This window comes from Eleutherodactylus coqui, chromosome 5, assembly GCF_035609145.1.
Source record: "Eleutherodactylus coqui strain aEleCoq1 chromosome 5, aEleCoq1.hap1, whole genome shotgun sequence".
Lineage (NCBI taxonomy): Eukaryota > Metazoa > Chordata > Amphibia > Anura > Eleutherodactylidae > Eleutherodactylus > Eleutherodactylus coqui.
The window spans coordinates 134511137-134525593 of record NC_089841.1 but is presented as its reverse complement, the minus strand read 5'-3'; positions in this window follow the sequence as shown (position 1 = coordinate 134525593).

The following is a 14457-nucleotide window of genomic DNA, read 5'->3' as shown; positions in this document are numbered from 1 at the left end:
ATTAGATATTTGCATCATGTTATCATAATGGAATAGATTTTCATTTTTTTATAAGATGGTTTTCATTGGATCAGTCATCTGTGCTTGTAGAGCTTTATGTGAATTGATTTTTCCATATGCCTACATTAATGTAATGTTCTGAAGCATAAATATCCATACTTTGCACTGATAAAGACTGCAGTCTACCCAATGCGGGCCATCACAATAACAATCTGTCATTTTGAATTTGTAAACTTTCCAACTAATGTTACTTTTCCTTTGTTGTTTCCTCCCAGTGGACATCTAAATTAGGTTTTCCTTCCTACTCGAATTACTTTAATAATGTTAAATGTAATTGTTTCTCCACAACAATGACTGCAAGGTAAGAAAAACAAAGCAACATTCAGCAGATGTCAAAGGACAAACGCACAACTTTTTGCCCATCCTCAAGGGAGTGTGTTAACTTGATGCTTAATTGCCATTAAACTTAATGATACAAGCAAGCTGACAAAGCAAATTGTGCTGCCAGTCTCCTGCAAAAGTTTGGGAAGATCCTGACAGCTTAGTGAGGAATCTTGCCCGATGCCAGGTTAATATCCTGCGTTCCCAATCAAAGACATCAACTGTTATTGCATGAAAGACTAGAAATCGACACTTGTATCTCTGGCTGTGAAATAATCTAGCGGATACATTTTGTTTGTGTTTTGGTTTCAATCCTCAAAACAAAGATGCAAAACTCAGTGTGCAAACTCTGCAGGGCATTAACATGGCGATGTGGGCAAGAAGACAAGGCAGCATTGATCACTACGGTCGTCTCAGCATCTCTGATTCATTACTATAGGAAATACAAAACTACGTTTTGTTCAGTATAATTTTTATATTTCCATGCTTCCTACTATTTGGCTGCCAAGGTTTCTGCTTCACACAGATGTATTTTGCATAAAATCATGTTTCTTGTTTGCGGAGGTAACTGTAGCAAAAAAAATGAATGCGAATTTATTTTACTGGAAGCAATACATTAAACCACGCTTTGGTTCCTATTTCCAGACTAAAATCAGTTAAATCTGAGCCATTATTTGTAACCCTTCGGATACGTAATTCCATATTTTGTAGTCTTACGTTTTTCAGCTAAAGGTCTTAGTATTCTTTTTGCACAATTGGATTCCCACAGAAAAATTACATTCATGTGCCATTTCTAAGCACTCCACATAATCTTTAACAATGGCCACTGATCAGAGATTTCTGTTACTAAAATCTGACAAAAAGGACATTTAAATCAGGATTTTGTGTAAGAATATTAACATCTGGATTAAGCATTCTTTAGAGACTCATCATTCTGGAAATCGGTTTTGGTCTGAGATCACAGATTTCACCAATGTTTCTTCTACATGACATATTCGATGCTTCCAACAACTCTTCTATGAGATGCCATCTTCCAGCTGTTTCCAACGCCAAAGATTCGACTAATGTTAAGCAAATGCTACTACATGCCAAAGTTCTTTCTACTGGCTGGCATGTGGTACTACCTCCAATTTTGGATACCACCCTGCCATGTCACATGACACCTAATCTAACAGAATTGGCTATATAAACCTTGTTCTTAGCACCAAAGTATTTAGTCCCATCTTGATTCCCGCATTCCTGTATTTGTGATTTTGCTGCTGAACTATTGCCTGTGAACCTGACCCATGCCTGTTAACCATATTTGAATCTGAGCATGTGACACTGGCCTTGGCTTCATTTGGCTCTTCTCTTGAATTACAATTTGGCTTAACTTCTGCAAACTAACATCTGTCTATCTCCAACTACTACATAAAGGGAGCAGTTGGAGGGTTGCAACCTGCAGGTCTCTGGCAGCTAAGTCCATACTGCTTTATTGCCTTGCAGTGGTCCCTGGTGAAGACTGGGGCTAGTTAGACTCCAGGCTTTGAAAACAGCTACTACTAACCCTAAACAAAAAGGAATCCTATATGTTCTGCCAGGTTTGTGACATTTTCTCACATGTAGCCATAAAATATCAGAAGAGCATTTTGACTGGATTTGCTCTTTAAATGAGTTGTACCAGAATTTCAAGTTATTCCCTATCCTCAGTTAACTTGTTGATTGGTGGGAATCTCACTGCTGAGACCCCCAAGGTTCTCGAGAACAGGACTTCCATGTTTCCCACTCTCCAATTACTGTGGAGATCGCTTCACCCTCAGCAGTTGCCCTGAATAAAGTGCTGGTCGCACTTGGATGATATTTCTGTCAGCCCTCATTTCAAGACAACCACTTGGTTGTCTTGGCATCCCATTAAAAGTGAATGGAATGCTGGCACGCTTGGACGACCAGTGCTTCAATCAGTCTCCTATTTACTGCAGGGGTGCAGTATCCCCACAGTCAGAAGGAAGAGGGACACAGGAACCCCTTTCTCAAGATCGTTGGGGGTCTCAGGTTATCCCTTACCCTGTGGATAAGGGATAACTTGAAATTCTGGTAAAACCCATGGACAAGTATATTGTTGTCAGAAGATCCCTGTTACCATGCAGGGTAGCGCAGGGAGCCGCGGTCGGCGCGCGTCGCTCCGGCGTCGGCTCCGGCGTCCTGGAGCTCTGTGTCGGGGCTCTCCCAGTGGCTTGGGGCGGCCGGTGGTGTGGGCGTGTCCGCCCGTAGGATGCCGCCCACACTCCTCCACCCTTCTTATACAGCAGTTGGAGAGTTGGCTCCTCCCACTCTCTGCCCATGGGCGGAGCTTTGCAGTTATAAGGCTGGCAGTGACTTGAGCTCACTGCCAGTTATTGGTTCTGCTAGCCACTAGTTGGTTCTGCCTGTCTCAGTCAGTCAGTCAGTCTGCTCTAGTTGCTACTCAGTGTCCTTCCAGTTTGCCTGTGAGCTCCATCTCCAGCCTTGCTCTGTCTTGTAAGTTCTGTTGGTCTGTTCCACCTGCCTCTTCTGTCGGCACTCTGTCCCCCGTTAGTTAGTTCCATCTAGGTAGTCGCCAGGTCCCTAGCCAGAGCAGGGACCGCCGCCCAGTTGCCCGCCTGCGGTTAGCCAGGGCCGAGGCAAGTAGACAGGGACAGTGGGGTGCGGGAAGTTCAGGGCACCCCACCTGGCGCTTGGGAGGCAGAGTGCCGTAACATAATAACTGGCCCTTTAAACTTTTTTTTCCATGGAGGCGATCAGCTCCCTCACAACCCAGCTGCAAGCCCTGGTGCCTGTGATCCAGGATTTATCAGCTTGTATGGTGGCCCAGGAGCAGTGGGCATTGTCGCAGGGGCGGGACGCCTCAACCAGTCCCGAACCCAAGTGCCCTCTTCCCGAGGTGTTCTAAGGGGAGAGGAACAAGTTTTTTGTTTTTCAACAGGCGTGTTGTTTTTTCGGATGCGCCCCCGTTCTTCCCGGTCGGAGGCCCAGAGGGTCGGGCTTATAATGTCCCTGCTGCGGGGCTCTGCCCAGACCTGGGCTTTTTCCATTCCCGAGGGGTCCCCCGGCCTGCAGTCGGTGGACTCCTTTTTCCAGGAACTCGGGGGTATCTTCGATGAACCGGATCGTGTGGGGTTGGCGGTTTCTCGGCTGTTGGCGTTGCATCAGGGGTCGCTTTGTGTGGAGGATTATTGCTCCAATTTCAGACGCTATGCGGGTGATACTGCATGGAACGATAGCGCTCTGAAAGACGTTTTTCTGCAGGGCCTCTCGGACGCGGTTAAAGAACTGCTGATTTCCCATCCCGTTCCCGGGTCCTTAAAGGAGGCTATGGAGCTAGCGGTGAAGGCAGATAGGAGGCTCAGGGCTGGGAAGCAAGATAGACAGTCTCGTAGAGTCAGGGAGGTCGTTTGTCCTTTTCCCTCCTCTTCCATGCCAGTCTCTGTTCCCGAGCCTATGGAGCTGGACCCACTGGACCCCAAGGAGCGACGCCAGATTCGTTTATTGCATCGTCTCTGCCTCTACTGGGGGAAAGCTGGACATCGGGTGATAACCTGCCCCCTGAGGCCTCAGCGCTCACAGTCTGAACCGGCAGAAGAGCTCCAAGTCCTAGGCGATTGCAGGGAGGATCGCCTAGGACTACTAAACTTCTGGTACCGTGCCAGGTTAGATTCCGGAACTTCTCCCGCCCAGGGCAGGCGTTTATTGATTCCGGAGCAACCGCTAACCTGATAAGCATGCGTTTTGTTAGACCCCTGATGGCTGAATTTGTGGCGCTGAAGACGCCAATTCGTTTTGCTAGCATTGATGCTACCCCTCTTACTACGGGCTTGGTACGATGGAGGACCCCAGTGTTACAGTTCACGGTGGGGAGTTCCCACTCAGAAGAACTATCATTCCTGGTGATGGAGAAAATGTCGGTAGACATGGTACTAGGGATGCCGTGGTTGGCGCTGCACAACCCCCAATTCGATTGGGCCACTGGGGAGCTAACCCAGTGGGGACCGTCCTGCCATAGCCATCTTGCTCCGCTTCCTCTCTGCTCAGTTGATACCACGCTCAGTCCCTGTGGTCTGACTTCCCTTCCTACCCCGTCTGCCTGTCCTGCTGCTGATGTCATCACCAATGTGCTGCAGGGGGGATGGAAGGAAGTGCAAAAGAGTCTGTCTGTATCTAAGCCATACAGGGTGGAACAGAAGGTGTACCGGTCCTCTGGAAATCGCAAAAGGAGGGTTCGCAGGGTGTTCCATAAGTCGTTATCGAAACCTTTTGTCCCTTCGGTGATGACTCTGTCCCCTGTTAGTTAGTTCCATCTAGGTAGTCGCCAGGTCCCTAGCCAGAGCAGGGACCGCCGCCCAGATGCCCGCCTGGGGTTAGCCAGGGCCGAGGCAAGTAGACAGGGACAGTGGGGTGCGGGAAGTTCAGGGCACCCCACCTGGCGCTCGGGGGGCAGAGTGCCGTAACAATCCCCCTATTTCTAACAATCTTATTTTTATCCACTCTGGTACACACACTTACAGTAGGTGTCCATTGTTTGGGAGAAAATAGATTTGCCAGTTGAATTTTACTAGCTAAATCCTATTTTCTTCACATCATAAGTAGTATTCCAGGTATTTAATAGTAATTTACTCCTTCTATCTGCCAATAGACTAATGGTGAGGCCACACATTGTGGCTTCATTGTTATCTTCTACTACGATTTTAGGAAAATGTGTGGCAAAACCACAACAAAAGCACAATATGTGCAACAAACATCAATTTTATGGGGTAGATTGGTTGCATAATTTTGTCTTACGATCTTTAAAGTGGCACTTCAATTGTGTGTATAAACCAACATATAGCAGATGCCCAGCAAGTTAAGAAAAAAACATGGTGTGTTAGAGTGTACTGTACATAATCTAGGAAAATCATCTAACTAATCTATGTTTCTGGGCTTCTTCAGATGGCCGTGATTTTGCAGCTGTGAAAATCACAGCCACAAAACCTGATGTAACAAAACCACTGGTTTCAATTGTTTGTTTTGACTAGCGGGATTCTCGCGTTAATACTACACGAGGGAAAAGATAGATTTGCTGCATGTGAACGGTAAAAAAAAAATTGACTCGTTCATGCTCTAATACGCTCAATAGCGGTGAGCATATTTGCGCATGTGCCAGTCTGAAGCCGTCCTCTATCTTGCTCTATGTTATTTGCAAGTGTTTTCTTTGCACACATTGAAATAGAAGAGGGCCCTCACACTAACTAAAATGGAAAGGATGAGGGAACATGCTGATGTAATCATGCAAGCTTGTAGAATAAAAAGGAGAATGGGGAACCAAAGTAACAGCCCCATCAGACTTGATACACATTTTTTGGTTTTCAGCGAATAGACAGTGATAGGTCTGAACGAAAAGCTGCTGATCCTAGGGGGAAAATACCTCACATACATATAACAAATGGGGAATCTGGAGTAATGTGAATTTTCCATGTTTAGCTGGAGGCACACTTTAAGTTGGATATCGCTAGTGATAATTATTAGAGTTGAGTGAGCATACTCGTTAAGGCGATTTACTCGAGAGAGCATCACCTTTTTTGAGAACCTGCTGGCTCGACCCTGAAGATTCGGGGGGGGGGGGGCGCGGGGGTGAGCGGGGGGTTGCGGAGGAGATCAGGAGGGAGAGAGAGATCTCTCACTCTCCACCCTGCTCCCCTGCGCCGCCCCCTGCAGCCCCTGCGAATCTTTAGGGACGAGCTAGCAGGTACTCGAAAAAGGCGATGCTCTCTCTCGAGTAAATCGCCTTAACGAGTATGCTCACTCATCTATAATAATTATGTAATAATTGTAGTCAAAAAATCATTTTCTTTACTATAATAAATAGAAAGTAAATCTTGTTATTTGTATAGAGCCAACTTAGCTTTCAGATAATTTTTTTATTACCCCACCACCACTAAGCTGGGTGCTCATTTTACCGACCTTGGAAGGCTGGAAGGCTGAGTCAACCTTAAGCTGGTTACCTGAACCTTGCAGGGATTCAACTTGCAACCTTCAGGTCATGAGTTAGCGCTATAAAATTGCCACTACACAGTATAAGTTTTGATGGTAATTAACTTGCAGCTACAAGACAGCACTAAAGAGGTTTCCCAGTCCAAAACTATCGATTACTTATCCTTAGGAGAGCTCATCAATAGCAAATCAGTGAGTTTCTGCCACTGATCGGCTGATGTGAAGGAGCTAATGGCAGCCAAAAGTCTCTAAACACCATCTGTTCTGCAGTGGCCCAGTATAGTAGAGCAACACTCTTCCATTAAAGTTAATGGGAAAGAGCTAAACTACCATACCAGACCACTGCAGAAGGACCAGCTTTCACCCATCACCCCATGGTGAGGGTCCTGGGCAGTGGACTTCTGCTGCTTTATTATAAATGACCTTTTCTGGAGATAGATCAGCAAATCCTTTCCACCCCAAAACCCCTTTTACCTTTACCAGTATTATCAACAAAGTCTACCTGTAATCTAGCAGTACTGAAGATATTCAAAGATCTTATCATTATAAGATCTGCAAGGAATTTTGAAGGGTCACATAGAGTCATGGTTATAGTTAATTGTGCATTTGTTGCATAGCTATAGCTTCTTTAAAAAATTGTCTATCACGTAGTTTAGAAAGTAATGCAGTAAATGACGCATGAAATGACATGCAGTGGAATGGAAGATAATGCATTGTTAACAGCTTATTACTACAATGTGCAGTCTGTTGAATGCTTGTTATGTGCTACATATTAAAGTGAAATCACAAATGGGATCTTTAAAAAGAGCTCAAGAACTTCACTGATTTGAGCAAAGTAAAAATTTAACAAAATTTAGTTCTTAGTCTCAGTGCTTTGTAAAAATTCAAATCTTCCTATCCAATGTTTATACAATAAACTTTCAATAATATGGCATGTTCAGAACAGGATGCTGGATTATGAGATTGTCTGTATTACTAGACATGCCTTAGGGGGCCTTCACACTGATGTGAAAATCATGTGAGATTTGGATGTTGTGAGACTCACAAATCTTGCACAGATATTTAACCTATTCTTCTGAATGAGTTCATTCACGTTTGCAATGTTTTCGCGTTGCGAGCGATGCTATGCGGGAAAAGAAATTGCAGCATGTCCTATCTTTTTGCAATATCACCAATTGTTGTCAACGAGGCCAGCGGCAGCAGCGCCGTTTCATTGAAAACCAAGGGAGAACTCCACGATCCTCTGCAGCAGCTGTGACAGCCACGGCGGAGGATTCTTCCAACCCCGCAGTGATACGAGGCTGTTTCCATGTGAAAACACTTCACATCCACGGGTTTCACATGTATGGTAAGGGTAATATCGAGCCATGAATAACAGACTGATATTGCCCTTAACAGTGTGAAAGAGGGAAAAGGGGACTTTCAGGTCGACCCGCAATCTTCAGGCCGTGAGTGAGAGCTTAGGACTGCATTCTGCTGCCTTAACACTCTGCGCCACATGAGCCCTAAGAGAAACAAAAAACAATTGAAAATGTATATTTTTAAATGCACTTACAAATATGAAAAACACCTCAATTGAACTTTAAAAAGAAAAAAAAAGAAGCACAGCAAAGCAACGTTTTACAAGGAAGAAATGTGCAGCTTTACCATTAAATAACCAGGACTGGCCTTACATTGGCTAGTGCCATGTGTGGTAGCTATGTTGACATTTCCCCCATATGATGTTAAGATGACTGTGTTATACAATACCTTATTATAAACAGCATATGGTGTCCACCTTTGGTGCTCCCTTACCCAAGGTAAGCTGATGTGTCCTGTTCAATCACACAGCCCTTTGACCCTGTGAAACAACCCTACTACTCCTCTACGCCACTTACCCAAAGCTAATATCCTGAATCATACACCACTCGTACGTCTCATCTTTTATGCTCCTTCTCAACTTTTTGCAGAGTTCTAAGTTGTCAAGTATTTCCAGAACTAAATGTATCTTCAACAGTGTAGCTATATATATATATCAGCATTTGAAATACTGAAACTTTGTGACCTATTAACTGTTGCAATTTTGGCCTCTAGACAGGAGCCGTAATGTATGCACTAGACTCGCCTTAAAGTGAGTCTGAGTACCATGAATCAAAGAGGGCACATTTCTTAATACTGATGCACTGCTGTTTGGTACACCAGTATGTAGTTCAGGTTTAGCATGCAATTTAACCCCTGAGTCAACACGTGAAAAAGTGACAAAAACTTTTTAAAAGTTCCTTTTTCAACAGCCCCAGTATTGTATGTGTGACTGTGCCTGAATGAACTTGGCTGGGCTGCAGTACTAGGCACATCACACACACTGATGAGTATCTTCATACTACTAGTCAGTGGGGGACCCTTTGTTCAGATTCTCACCACACACATTAAATTATCCTAAGGACAGACATTAATGTTTTTTTCTTTAAGGTATATAGTCATTAGAGATGAGCGAGCATACTCGATTAGGCAAACTACTCGAGCGAGTAGTGCCTTATTTGAGTACCTGCCCGTTCGTCTCCAAAGATTCGGGTGCCGGCAGGGGGCGAGGAGCGGCGGGGGAGAGCGGGGAGGAACGGAGGGAAGATCTCTCTCTCCCGGCTCCCACCTGCTCACCTCCGCAACTCACCTGTCACCCGCGCCGGCAGAGGCGAATCTTTAGAGACGAGCGGGCAGGTACTCGAATAAGGCACTACTCGCTCGAGTAGTTTGCCTTATCGAGTATGCTCGCTCATCTCTAATAGTCATCTAAGCTTTCAAAAAACAACATGAATGCGTGACCTTGTCAATAAAAATACTTGGCTAAGATAAGCTCTACCGTTTCTTTATCACTTGCCATGTTGTCCCCTCTCCAGAATAGGCAGCCTAGCTAGACTCTTGATAGTCATTTTCTCCAAGTCTTATGTTGAACATTTACTAGAAAAATTTGTAAAAGAAAAGTAAGATAAAGTTCAAACCTGTAATAGAGACACAGAATTGCCAATTTATTTCACTCTTTCTTAAACAAGACACATGAACAGTTAATCATCGGCTGATATAATTATTGGATACATTAAAGTAATACAAGTATTGGATAGACTTCATCTTTTTCACACTGACATGTAGTTTTAAGGACAGATATCACAGTACATGCCTTCAAAAATCTTCTCTAACTCACCCCATTGTTAGTGTGAGACTGTCAATATCACACTTGAAATGTGAGAAGAGCTTTCCTACAATGATGAGGAGACATGTCAGTCATATCCCTTGTCATCACTGAACTATGCCATGTTCTGAGCAACTAGCGTTAACTCAAAGGGCTACCATGCAAATGCCATTTCCCAGAATTTCCCTTTTACTTAGCAAAATTCACTGACTGTAAATTATAAAAAATATCAAAAGTACCATGTTGTCATGGAAACCTTTTCAAGTTACAATCTTCAAATACTCTGCAGCAGGTGATACATTAGCAAATAGTGTACACAAGATGAAAGATTATCATGCAGTGGAATATTTAAATCAACGACACGTAGCGATGTGATGTTCATCTCAGAAATGTCAGGTTTGTAAGAAAAGATTAAGAGGCGAAACGGCACCAAAACTGGTGGACGAGGCCAAGATAATAGTTTGGCTTGGTGACTAACTAAAAAAACATATTATCAGAAATTGCTCTAGTACCACTAGTAACTATTGAGGGTGGTTTCACATGGGCGATAGAATCGTGAGTGTAAATGCAGGATTATGAAACCAATGATTTTCAATGGTTTCCTTCAGATCTTCAATGTTTTCACTCTTGCGATCTTGCAAGAAAAAAAAATTGCGGCATGCTCTATCTTTTTGCGATGTACGATTTTTGTAATCTCCCATGTTGACCTTTTGGAGCCTTCTTTTTATCGCATTTTCGTGTGATTTTCATGCGATACCTTTTTAACATTAGAAAGTCCTATTGAATTTTGCAATAAAAAGTCTTGCAATGTTACCGCAAGCGGCAGCGATGCAAGATTATTCTCAAGAAAAAGCATCGCTGATAGAGATGAGCGAGCACGCTCAGTTAAGGCAGTTACTCGAGCGAGCATCACTCTTCTCGAGTAACTGCATACTGGTCCGAGCAGACAGGGGGGGGGGGGGGGGGGAATCTCTCTATTTAGAGTAGCCCTGCAACATGACTGTGTGCATGACACCTTATAGAAATGCTCTTTGCAGCTGCTCTCCACTTAAACTAATTGGAGGTTCCAAATAAGATTCTTCCCTTTATTAAAGGGACCTTCTGGTTTTGGGACAATATTCTGACCTGGGACCAGGGAGGGGAAATGGTTTATCACCTCTAGTTGCTCTTTTCTGCCATCCCATTGATCCCGCAGTTCAGGGTCCTGTTTTTGTCTTAGACATGAAGTGCACCCACGGGCATTATATTAGGATCGGGGTTTGAAATGCCAGTCTTAATAAATCTCCCCCCTCCCATACTGTATATATCCAACAAATTCATTGAGTACCCATTTAGTACTACAACTGCTGATACTGCATGTCACAATTCTCCACCATCATGCTCAAGGAAGTGACTAGCAGTATTATGAAATCAAGTTTTCACGGCACCTTACTTCTTTAAAGGGGTTTACTGGGAACTAAAAAAATCGCCTTAAAATACAGAAAAATTGAATACTTACCTGTTCCTGCGGCTCCACATCCAGCCCAGACGCCCATCACATGAAACCTGGAAGAAGTGGTGGACAGTCAAGAGCCATTCATTGTGCATGTGACCACTCAGCCACTCACAGGCTTCAGCAGCCATAAAAGAATTACTGCTGAAGCCTGTGAGTGGCTGAGCGGTTACGTGCATAATGAATGGCATGTGACCACCCGCCACTTCTTCCAGGTTGTGTTTAGCGTGTAGCGGCGCGGCGCTACAGTACCAGATGGGGAGCAGCAGGTGGGTATTCAGTTTCTCTTCATTTTAAGACCGTTTAACCTTTTTATTTAAGTCCCGGGAAACCCCATCAATGTGTTAAATCTTCAGTAGTATTTCTTTGTTTTTGTTCCTTTTTTAAGTCCATAAGAGTGCACACCATATCCAGCAGCCAGGCTAAGGCTATCCATTCCAATTAGATAAATCAGATAATGAGCACAACAATTCAGATCTGTACATAATTTCCATCGATCTCTATTTAAGCAACACACGTTGTTGTGCAGTTTAGGCAATCAATCTTATTTCATATTAAACAGATTAGGAATTCATTTCAAAGACAAGTAAAAAAAAAGCTTTAATAATACAAATTGAAAAAAAAAATAAGCAACATTTATTTTCATAACATAACATAATATTATAGACATCAAATGAATGTCCATTGCAACAAAAGCAATACATGTGCATGGATTCAGATTTTTTATTACAGTAGTATATAGAAGTAAAGGGGTTCCTCAGCAGCTTCCCCCTCATTAGTGAACGTGCACTAGCTAGTCTTCCTAGAACAAATCTTAGGCTGGAATCACACATGCATTTTTTAGATCCAAAGCCAGAAGTGGATTCAAAAGAAATGGAAAATATACAAGAAGTAAGGCCTTGTTGCCATGAGCGTTTTTTAATGCCGTTGTTCTCCACCAACAAATTGAAGGAAATGAAATAAAGTCTGTATTAAGCATTTGTATTATATCCATATTTTAACCTGTTGGGACATCTACCATATACTGTATATACAGTAAATGTGCATGAAGCTTCAATGGAGTGGGCTCAGGAGCTGAGCCCACTTTATGTGCCGCAGGTGCTAACTATATTGCACAGCTGACACCTACCTGCAGAGGCTGTCAGTTTAAGCCCTAAGATGCCATGGTCAATGCTAAGCATGGCATCTAAGTGGTTAGACAGTGAAAGAGGGACCCTTCGTCCCATTGACCTACTGAAGGTCTTAGATCCTATGATCGCAAGGGTATGTTCATATGGTGAAAACCATGTTGAATTTTTACACGTGGTTTCCGCCTCTAAAACTGATGGATTTCTGCATCGGCTATACACATGTTTACACATAGAACCACACACAGATTTCATCCTTTACAATGGACAAATTGACATAGAGAATTCCTAAAGTGGATTTCATGCAGAATCAGCATCAAGAAATAACATGTCAATTTTTTTTTCATATGTGGATTTGAAATCCATGTGCAGAATTAAATCTGTGTTGTATAGACTATGGTGCAGATTTCCAGTGGATTTGATGCACATGAATTCCACAGTAAATTTTCCGCTGTGTGAACATACCCATAATAAGGCTGCCAGAGTCACAGCATTTGGAACAACTGGTAAAACACATTACATAGAGGAGACAGAGAGAGGAATATAAGAGCTGCTTCTCCACAGGATACAATGCTGTTGTAGTAATATTGTGGGAGTTCTGCTCCTAAGTAATCTACAATTCACCATTAGGTACCTGATTAGCATTAGTTAAATAACCAAAGTCACATGACGTTCGGTGGGTCACATAACAGATGTCTATTACTATTATGAGGGTTAAAAATTCTAAGTGCAACACCAATCGGCCCCACCCCACTTGCCCCGCTGCCGGCGGTAAGAAGAGACACCACACAGGGATCTGGTATCATTCCTCACACGGGAGAAAAAACTGCGCGCTTTATTACAGATTACATGAGATCTTATACCCTCTGCCCTCTCACCACTAGGGGGTGATGGGCTCATAACCATATATGGGCAGTCCGGATTTCCGCCTTAGACAGTGAGGCGCCTCTGGCTTATACAGAAAATCACGTATTCAATTAACTCCAGTACAAAGAACCACCCACTTAATTCTAAGAAGTCCGGATTTCGGGCCTAAGACAGTGAAAATTATGTACATGGTTGAACATCTTGATATGGGCTTCTGGGAAAACAGCCAAGTACATGCGTCCTTGCGTCTGGTTCTTCTGGACATTCTTCCTCTGTTTTGCCTTGCAAAGCATCTTGGCATATCTGATGTAAGGCGACGTATTAAGTTTTTTATAGTTAGTACAAATGAGAATAAAGTTAGTATACATAAAAAGAAAGGCATATAACTATATCTATATAAATGTATATATTCCAGTGTTTTCTTTTCTACCTACAAGGATATATATGTATCCCTCTCACTATGGACTGGTGACTTGACATCCGCTCCAGTATCTGGGTTCTGGCATTGTCTGAGCTCCACTCCTGATCTCTGCACACAAAAATATTGCCTGAATAATAATAATAATAATAATAATAATAATAATCTTTATTTGTATAGCGCCAACATATTCCGCAGCACATACATTGACGGGGAATACAGAAAGACAAAAGTACGAAAATTACAGAACCACGGTCACATAGTAATCAGTTGATGGAAACAATAGGGGTGAGGGTCCTGCTCCAACGAGCTTACATACTACAAGTAATGGGGTGACACAGAAGGTAAAGGGCTGGAGATGTGTACAGTATGGCGAGGTGGAGAGTGAGGGATGCTATACACAGACAATGGTCAGACATTTAGCCGTGTGACGGCAGAATCGGTATGACTGCAAGGGCAGTTGATGGTGGCTGGCAAGGATTGCAGTCAGTAGGTCAGGGAGCATGTTATCAGGCGGAGTACAGAGGGGTTTGATTAGGAAATGCGGTATGCCTCCCTGAAGAGGTGCGTTTTTAGAGCATGAGAAGTTCTGTGAGTCCTGGATTGCCCGGGTAGCCTTTGGTAGTGTGTTCCAGAGGACTGGTGCTGCTCTGGAGAAGTCTTGGAGGTGGGAATGAGAAGTTCGAATAAGAGGGGCGCGCAGTCTAGTTTCGTTAGCAGAGTGGAGAGCCTGGGCTGCGTGATGGATTTAGATGATGGAGGCAATATAGGGTGGCGCTGCGCTGTGGAGGGCTTTGTGCATGAAGGTAGCGAGTTTAAATTGAATTCTGTATTTAACAGGCAGCCAGTGCAGTGACCGGCATAGGGCAGAGGTGTCCGAGTAGTGGCTGGGCAGGAAGATGAGCCTGGCTGCCGCATTCAGGATGGATTGGAGAGAGTAGAGTCTGGTGCAGGGAAGGCCAATCAGCAACGAGTTGCAATAATCGAGCCGAGAGTGGATGAAGGCAACAATAAGCATTTTTAGCGT